The sequence below is a fragment of the Lactuca saligna genome, chromosome 5, assembly GCF_052625555.1.
Source record: "Lactuca saligna cultivar CGN05327 chromosome 5, ASM5262555v1, whole genome shotgun sequence".
In the NCBI taxonomy this organism is placed as follows: Eukaryota; Viridiplantae; Streptophyta; class Magnoliopsida; order Asterales; family Asteraceae; genus Lactuca; species Lactuca saligna.
The window spans coordinates 125,288,771-125,297,615 of record NC_136421.1 but is presented as its reverse complement, the minus strand read 5'-3'; the positions used below and the strand labels follow the sequence as shown (position 1 = coordinate 125,297,615).

Sequence of the window (8,845 nt, the reverse complement as noted above, 5' to 3'; positions counted from 1 at the left end):
AAGATTTGGAGGTAATTTGTTGAAAGGATAACCATGGCATATCACCATGGCTTCCCCCGCGTGATGATTGACCTCTTCTTGCCATTCTAACTGCATGCACATATCAAAAACACAGCAACAAATATCACCCAGCAATTAAAACAGAAAAATTATAGCCTGGCTGTGACCTACTCGCCGAGTACGCTAGCATACTCGCCGAGTACAATGAACACTCGGACAGATCGAAACCGGATCTGTGGAATTAGTGTAATACTCTAATTTGTTCAGTGGGGTTTGTGGGAATTGTGTATCTAACCGTATGTCTTGAAGAATTTTTACCAAACAACATCCAATTCATGCTTAAATTAAAGCCCTAAAAATTGGGAAAAAATTCCCAATCCGAAAATGTATCCCCAATATGGAGAAATCTGTGATAAAGATCGGACCTTTCATAAAATTAAAGAGCAAAAATGTTACCTTGGTGGTTGAATCAAGAGAAAAAGAAGGAAAATTGACTGGATCTTGAAGAACTCTTGAGAGATGGCTGAGAGAAGATGCTCGGCGAGTGTGGGGGTTGAAATGGTGAATAAAAGTAGTTTTTTACAGATTTGAATTTATTGAGTTTTAACCGTCTACTCGCCGAGTATAATGGTTCTACTCGCCGAGTAGACACGCGTGTCATGCATTTTTGGCTGTACCCGAGCATTTACTCGCCGAGTATATCCGATGTACTCGCCGAGTAGATGTCTCAGGTTGAAAATTTTTAAGTTTTTAGCAATGCTACTTTGTGAATTTCTTTATTTTAGCCTTTCCACCCCACACTTTCAGTAGAGCTTGTCCTCAAGCACTTAGAGAAGTAGAATGAATGAAGAGAAATGAAAAAAAACAATATGAAAAAATAAAGAAAGGGAAAGAAAATGCAAACGTGAAACCCGGGTTGCCTCCCGAGAAGCGCTTCTTTTGATGGAGTCATTAGCTGGACTCCGCCCCTTCTATTTCGTTGCACTTCCGCACAGCAGGAGCTCCTCCATTCCTTCATTGCGGGGGACTCCTTCTTCATATTTCTTCACTCGATGGCCATTGACTTTAAAAGGCGTGCCATCTCTTGAGATCAATTCAATAGCCCCATGAGGAAACACCGTCTTAACCACAAATGGACCATCCCACCTTGATTTGAGTTTGCCCGAGAAAAGTTTTAGGCGGGAATTGAAGAGTAGTACTTTTTGGCCTTCATGGATGTCTTTGCTTTTGATTCTTTGGTCATGCCATCTCTTGGTCTTTTCCTTATAGAGCCACGAACTAGAATAGGCCTCATTTCGAAGTTCTTCAAGGGCATTCATTTGCATTAAACGGTTGGTCTTCAATTCTTCCATGTCAAGGTTGCATGTTTTTAGCGCCCAATATGCCTTGTGCTCGATTTCAACCAGTAAATGGCATTGCTTTCCATAAACCAACCTATATGGTGTAGTACCAATAGGTGTTTTGAAAGCGGTACGAAACGCCCATAGCGTGTCATCCAATTTATCCGACCATTCCTTGCGATTGCTTCCCACCGACTTCTCCAAGATACGCTTCAAAGCTCGATTGGTGACTTCCGTTTGCCCACTCGTTTGCGGGTGGTATGATGTGGAGAACTTATGGGTCACCCCATATTTCTTGAGCACCTTGTCCAATTGATCATTGGCAAAGTGTGTGCCACGGTCACTAATTAGGGCCTTTGGAACACCAAACCGGGAGAATAATCTTTTCAAGAACCGTACCACTACCCGTCCGTCATTTGTAGGTAAAGCTTGCGCCTCCGCCCATTTCGACACATAATCCACCGCCACGAGGATGTACTTGTTTCCTTTGGATGTGGGGAATGGCCCCATGAAGTCTATGCCCCACACGTCGAACACCTCGCACACTTGAATGCTATGTTGAGGCATTTCATTACGGGAGGAAATGTTTCCCACCCTTTGGCACGCATCGCATTCTTTGACATATTGGGCTGCATCTTTGAAGATTGTCGGCCAATAGAACCCAATGTCAAAGATCTTCTTCGCGGTATAGTGTGCTCCATGATGTCCTCCCGTGGGTCCACTATGGCATTGCTCTAGTATTTTTCGACTCTCCTTTCCGAGCACACATCTTCTTATAATCCCGTCCGCGCAGCTTCGGAAGAGGTATGGATCGTCCCAAAAGTAATATTTGATCTCCGAAAAGAATTTCTTCTTTTGCTGACTACTATAATCCTTCGGGACGTAATTAGTAGCTAAATAGTTAGCTATATCCGCATACCATGGCTCCTCTCCCACGGACACCATAATGTATTCATCCGGGAAGTCGTCTCCATCCTTATCTTCTTGCAATGTCGGGTTCTCGAGCCTAGATAAATGATCGGCCGCTACGTTCTCCATTCCTTTCTTATCTCGTATCTCTATATCGAATTCTTGAAGAAGCAGCACCCATCGTATTAGTCTTGGCTTGGCATCCTGTTTGGAAAACAAATACTTGATAGCCGAGTGGTCAGTAAAAACAGTGGTTTTAGATAAAACCAAATAAGGGCGAAATTTATCGAAAGCGTAAACTACGGCTAACAGTTCTTTTTCAGTAGTGGTATAATTCTCTTGGGCAGGATTCAAGGTCTTGCTGGCATAATAAATGGGTTGAAAATGCTTGTCAACCCTTTGTCCAAGGACCGCTCCTAGGGCATAGTCACTCGCATCACACATGATCTCGAAGGGTAAGTTCCAATTCGGTGCTATAATGATTGGGGCATTAGTTAATTTTTCTTTTAAAAAGTCGAATGCCTCTAAACACTCTTTATTGAAATTAAAGGGTGCATCTTTTAATAATAATTGTGTTAGAGGTTTCGTAATTTTGGAAAAATCTTTAATAAAACGCCGGTAAAAACCTGCGTGTCCCAAAAAACTTCTAATGCCCTTCACATTAGTTGGTGGGGGTAATTTAGCAATGGTGTCTATCTTTGCCCGATCCACCTCAATTCCTTTTTTAGAGACTTTATGTCCCAATACTATACCCTCTTTGACCATGAAATGACACTTTTCCCAATTTAGTACCAAGTCAGTTTTCTCACATCTAGCAAGCATCGAGTCCAGATTTGTGAGGCAGTCATTAAAGGAAGATCCAAATACAGAGAAGTCATCCATAAAGACCTCCATGAATTTTTCCACCATATCATGGAATATGGCGGTCATGCACCTTTGAAATGTCGCAGGTGCATTGCATAGGCCAAATGGCATGCGTCTATAGGCGAAGGTCCCACTGGGGCATGTAAAGGTGGTCTTTTCTTGGTCCATTGGGTCTATGGGTATTTGGAAATACCCGGAAAACCCGTCTAAGAAGCAATAGTAGCTATGGCCCGAGAGTCTCTCTAACATTTGGTCTATGAAAGGAAGGGGAAAATGGTCTTTGCGAGTGGCATCGTTTAGCTTGCGATAATCGATGCACACACGCCAACCGGTTACCGTTCGCGTTGGAATTAACTCGTTCTTCTCGTTGGTAATGACCGTCATTCCTCCTTTCTTGGGCACCACCTGGACCGGACTCACCCATGGGCTATCGGAGATGGAGTAGATGATTCCTGCATCCAAAAGCTTTACCACCTCCTTCTTGACGACTTCTTGCATGTTCGGGTTTAATTTTCTTTGATGTTGCACCACTGGCCTGGCTCCTTCTTCTAAGTTTATTTTGTGAGAGCAGTAGGATGGACTTATTCCCTTTATGTCGGAGATGCTCCATGCGATGGCTTTTTGTCTTTTCTTCAATACTTGTACAAGCTCTTCCTTTTCTGTCTTGGAGAGATCTGAGGCTATAATTACTGGCTTCTGATTTCCTTCTTCCAGAAAGGCGTATTCTAGATGGTTAGGCAGTGTTTTGAGCTCCAATTTAGTGTGCATAGTGGTGGACTCGCCGAGTGCAGGTATGGTACTCGGCGAGTTCATGGCGGCATTCGCGACTGCTGACTTTTCTTCAGGTGTACTCGGCGAGTAGATCGGGTCTACTCGGCGAGTAGGGCTTTCAGCTTGGTTTTTGAGTTCTTCATATTCTGCTTCCTCCAACAGTCTTTCAATCTCTAATAAGTCTTTTTCTGGATCAAACACTTCTTCCAAAGCTGCAAACTTGCTGGAATCTTCAGGTATGTCTTCTTCCAATAACTCGTCAAGCATGTCGATTGAGAACGTCGTGTCGTCACTACTCCTTGAGTACTTCATGGCTTGGTCTACCCCGAATGTTACTGATTCATCCCCAACTCGCAATGTGAGCTTTGAGTCTCTCATGTCTACGATGGCGCTAGCGGTGTTGAGGAAGGGTCTTCCAAGGATGATTGGTACTTGCGGATCCGCCTCCATGTCGAGAATGATGAAGTCAGCCGGGAAGACAAACTTGTCTACTTTCACTAATAGATCTTCACATATGCCTCTTGGGAAAGTAACCGTCTTGTTTGCTAAATGAATTGCCATCCGAATTGGCCTTGGCTCTGGGAGGTCCAGTTTTTTGAAGAACGAGTATGGCATAAGGTTCACACTCGCTCCAGAATCAGCTAAAGCATGAATGGCAGCCAAGTTGCCAAATTGGCAAGGTAGAGTTAAGCTCCCCGGATCACCCTTCTTCTTTGGTAATTTGTTTAGCATGGCGGCGGAGCAATTCTCATTCAATACGACCTTCTGCACCTCTTCCATCTTTCTTCTATTAGTGAGGAGTTCCTTAAGGAACTTTGCATACTTGGGCATTTGCATGACGGCTTCGATAAAAGGAATGTTTATTTGAAGAGTTTTAATATGATCAAGGAATTTCTGATACTCCTCTTCCTGCTTCTCCTTCTTGGCTCGGGCTGGGTACGGCATTGGAGGCTGGTATGGTTTTACGGGTGGCTGATCATTCGTTTTTTCAGATGTACTCGCTGAGTACATCGGTCCTACTCGGCGAGTAGGTTTCTCAGATTGTGAATGTTGGTTCTCAGCTTGTGCTTCCGTTTCTTCCTTCTGTGAGTCCTTATTCGCTTCAGTACGAATGGGGGCCAGGGGAGTAATAACCTTCCCACTTCTTGTGGTAATAATGTTCACTTGCGCGCCTCGTGGGTTGTTCTCGGTTTTGCTAGGAAGTTCACCCGGTGACCTTTGGTTTAATTGTTGAGCGAGTTGCCCAAGCTGAGTTTCTATATTATGGATGGATGCTTGCTGGTTCCTGAGCATTGTTCTTGTTTCTTGGATAGCAGCATCGTGGTCACTGTGTCTTTTCTCAGAGGCAGCTACAAATTTAGTTAGCATCTCTTCCAAGCTTGGCTTCTTCTCTTGCACCGGCTCCTCTTTTTGGTAGAATCCTCTCCCTTTTTGCCTATACTTCTCCTCCTTGGCCTTCTTGTACTATTCGTAAGGCAGCCACTCCTTCTTTTGTTTTCGCCAGTCTTCATCATACCGGTCACCGCTTGAATAGCATGCTTGTGCCTTTTTGTTGCCGTGCTCATCCAAATCACAATCTCTAGTGAGGTGAGGTCCATTGCAATTCTCGCAACCCACCCGTATGGCATGGATAGTTTGATCCATTTTATCCATTCTTCTATCCATGGTTTTTAACATGGCCATGACCGCGGATAAATCTTCAGTAGCAGCGTACGCGGCTCCCCTCGTGACATCATTCCTTGGGTTGTGGTATTCTCTAGAGTGTTTAGAGAATTCTTCAATTAATTCTTTGATCACCGGGGGTGGCTTCTTCGTAAGTGGGCCTTGTGAGTCTAACAGCTGCCGGGTCGTGACATTGACTCCATCATAAAAGATGGAAACTTCTTGTTGGCTATTTAGATCATGGTGTGGGCAATTTCGTAGCATACTTTTGTACCTCTCCCATGCTTCATATAACGACTCTCCAGCTTGTTGTTCAAAATTTGCAATGGCCTTCTTGAGCTTGGCTATCTTTGATGGTGGGCAAAAGTGATCTATAAATTCTTCCTTCATTCTAGCCCAAGTAGTGACTGACCCGGGAGGAAGCGATTTGAGCCAGTCTTTAGCAGCACCCTTGAAGGTTACCGGAAGCATCCGAAGCAGCTGAGTTTCGCGGGTGACATTTGGAATGTTAAAGTAATCAGCAACATCATTTACTTCATCCAAATGTTTGTAGGCATCTTCATGATCTTTCCCGTAGAAAGGTATCTCCTTGAGTGAAGCTAGGATATGACCTTTTAGCTCAAAGGTGGCAGTTGCGGGAATTGCGGGTTGCACAAGTCCCGGGCCATGGTCGTCGCGCATCCTCTTCTTCCATTCTCCCATGGGAATTTCATCAATGTTAGCCATTGTGAATGCTAACTCTTCCTCCGATTCGGTGTCTTGTTCGTAATTTGCCTCGTCTTCTTCCTCGGTTTCGTATCTAATCTCTTCTTGAATTGGCTCTTCAATTATTAAGGAAGCGCTTGAAGCTCCTGATTTGCTGCTCTTCTTCTTCCCGAAAACAGTCTTCAAGTTGGACAATGGTGATTTCCTTGGTGTGCTTGAACTCTCCACGTCCTTCCCTTTGTTTCTTTTCAATTCGGATTCGGGGTCTTCAAATGGGGGTACCAGTGGTGTGTTTGCTCCTCTGGTCATGAAAGTCCTGAAAATAATCAAAAAAAAGAAAAAACGTAAAAAGAACAAAAAAGATTGCAAACAACTAAAAGAAAAAAAAATCCTAAATAAGCTGTTACTCGCCGAGTAGGTGCGAATGCACTCGGCGAGTATCAGTGATTTTTCAAAAAAATTCTAAGTTTTAAACCTAACTAAAACAGATACTAAAACCTAATTACTAGTTACTAAACTGCAATAAATGAACTTTATGCAAGTAAACTCACACAAAGGATCGAAAAAAAATTAGGAATTAGCTTAATTATTTAGAACCGTTCCCCGGCAACGGCGCCAAAAACTTGATGTGTGTAAATTCAACTAGTTTTATCCCTACTTTTTATTAATGATTTGAGCACACAAAGGCAGTGAACCTGTCTTTAAGTGGTATAGATTGATAAGTAAGGTATGGAACTCAGGTAACGGAAATTAAACTAATAGCTAATTTTATCTAAACAAATAATAAAAGTAAATGGTTTTTCTCTAGTTTTGCAAGACTAGAAACTTAAGCAAGCTGAATTTAACTAATTAACTAAAGCAACAACTATTCACCAAATTTGATAAGATGTTTCTATTTAGGTTCAACCAATTCACTCCTATGGTTATTTAAGTTAAGGTAGATTAATTGCTATTGGTTACCAAGAATAATAGTTAGGTTCATGTTCATTACTCCTAACCCTTAGACAATTAACTAATTTAAGCGTTGATCAAGTGTTTAAACTAATTAATTCCCTAGATTAATTATTTGGATTAAACAAGATTTGTAATGGTCAATTAAGTTATCAATTCAATTAACCTCTTGCTGATGGTTTCTCAACAAGCTCACACATTAATCTTCCTATTTTCTTATTAATCTTAGTTTCATATTCATTACTTCCAAGCATACGTTTTAGCATTCACATAGACATATGAGGTTAGCAATTAGGTGATGTTCATGCAACCTAATTACCTTCCAATTAACAGAAGATAGTAGTGATTAACACATAAGGTTCTTTAACAAACTTAATTTAATAAATCACCAATAGACAATTAAACAAAATTCAATAATTAAACCATAGGAGTTCCTTGGTATTCCCCAAACAGAAACAAAAACGAGTTTAGCTCATAGTTGCAGTAGAAACAAGCATAAAAACAAAGTGTATGAAAGCAAACATGTTTAATTCCTAAGTTTAAGTGGTAGAATCAACCTAGTTACTTGAATTCTTCCAACTCTTGAAGCTTAGGGTTTTCCAACGCCTTCTGAACCTTTTAGTCGCAACTAATCCTCCAAAATTCGCCAGGGGTTCTGTCCCATGTGATAAGGATTCGTCTTATAAAGATATCTCAAAATAGAGGGTACTCGGCGAGTAGCAGAATCAACTCGCCGAGTATGTCAATACTTATCCGTCTTCAGATTAACAGTCGTACATATCTTCTAGCATCTCATCGTGTACTCGCCGAGTAAGGTCGATGTACTCGCCGAGTATGTCTTTCTTAACACCCTTTAATCTTCTCTTGCTTTCCTTTTCTCCTTTTTGCCTCCAAGCATATCTTTTGGACTAAAAACACAATTCAAAGCATTTTAAGTACCTTTTGTCCAAATTATTCTCATAACTGACCAAAAATAACTAAGAAAATATGTTAAATGATTAACTAATTATGCACATATCAGTAACTCACTAAGCTTTCGGGTTTACAGTTTAGTGTATTATTTCAGGTACTTCAGGAGATTGTGGCAAGTTGAAGGCATGATTGTACCGCTCCTCATGTTTTATGATTCATGTGATATGGTTCTGGGGGATACTCTGATGTTTAAACTATTTTGAAAATAAGATGTATGAACTTAATGGTTTTTGAATAAAATAAAATGTTTAAAATTGGCTCAAATTTTTGGTCGTTACATGTTTTGCATTTGTTGATATGATATGATTATGGTTATATGAGGATGGTATTCTGGGGTAGCTCACTATACTTTCGGGCTTACAGTTTCAGTTTGTTGTTTCAAGCACTTTTGGTGATCGCGGAGAGGCGAAGGCATGATCATACCGCTCCTCCTGCTGTTATGATTTTATGATTTGATATTGGGATACTCTGATATGTATTATTTTGAAAACAAACTTTGTAATTTTAAATGATTTTAAGTGTTCTGAAAAAGTTTAAATTTGGCATGATTTTTACGGGTGTTACAAGTGATTTCCCAAAATATCCTTACTTGATTATGTGCTCGAGCGGTGATTTCCTAAAATACCCTTACTTGATTATGTCTAGACTTAAACGGCTGTGAAGTCATATTG

At 41.2% G+C, this 8,845-nt stretch overlaps 1 non-coding gene across 1 annotated transcript; it reads left to right on the top strand.

The window, feature by feature from the left end:
- Positions 1–5,781: 5,781 nt before the first annotated feature.
- LOC144999039 (small nucleolar RNA R71) lies at positions 5,782–5,888 on the top strand. Its single transcript, XR_013660566.1, has one exon. It is a non-coding gene; the product is annotated as a small nucleolar RNA R71 (small nucleolar RNA).
- The last annotated feature ends 2,957 nt before the right edge of the window (positions 5,889–8,845 follow it).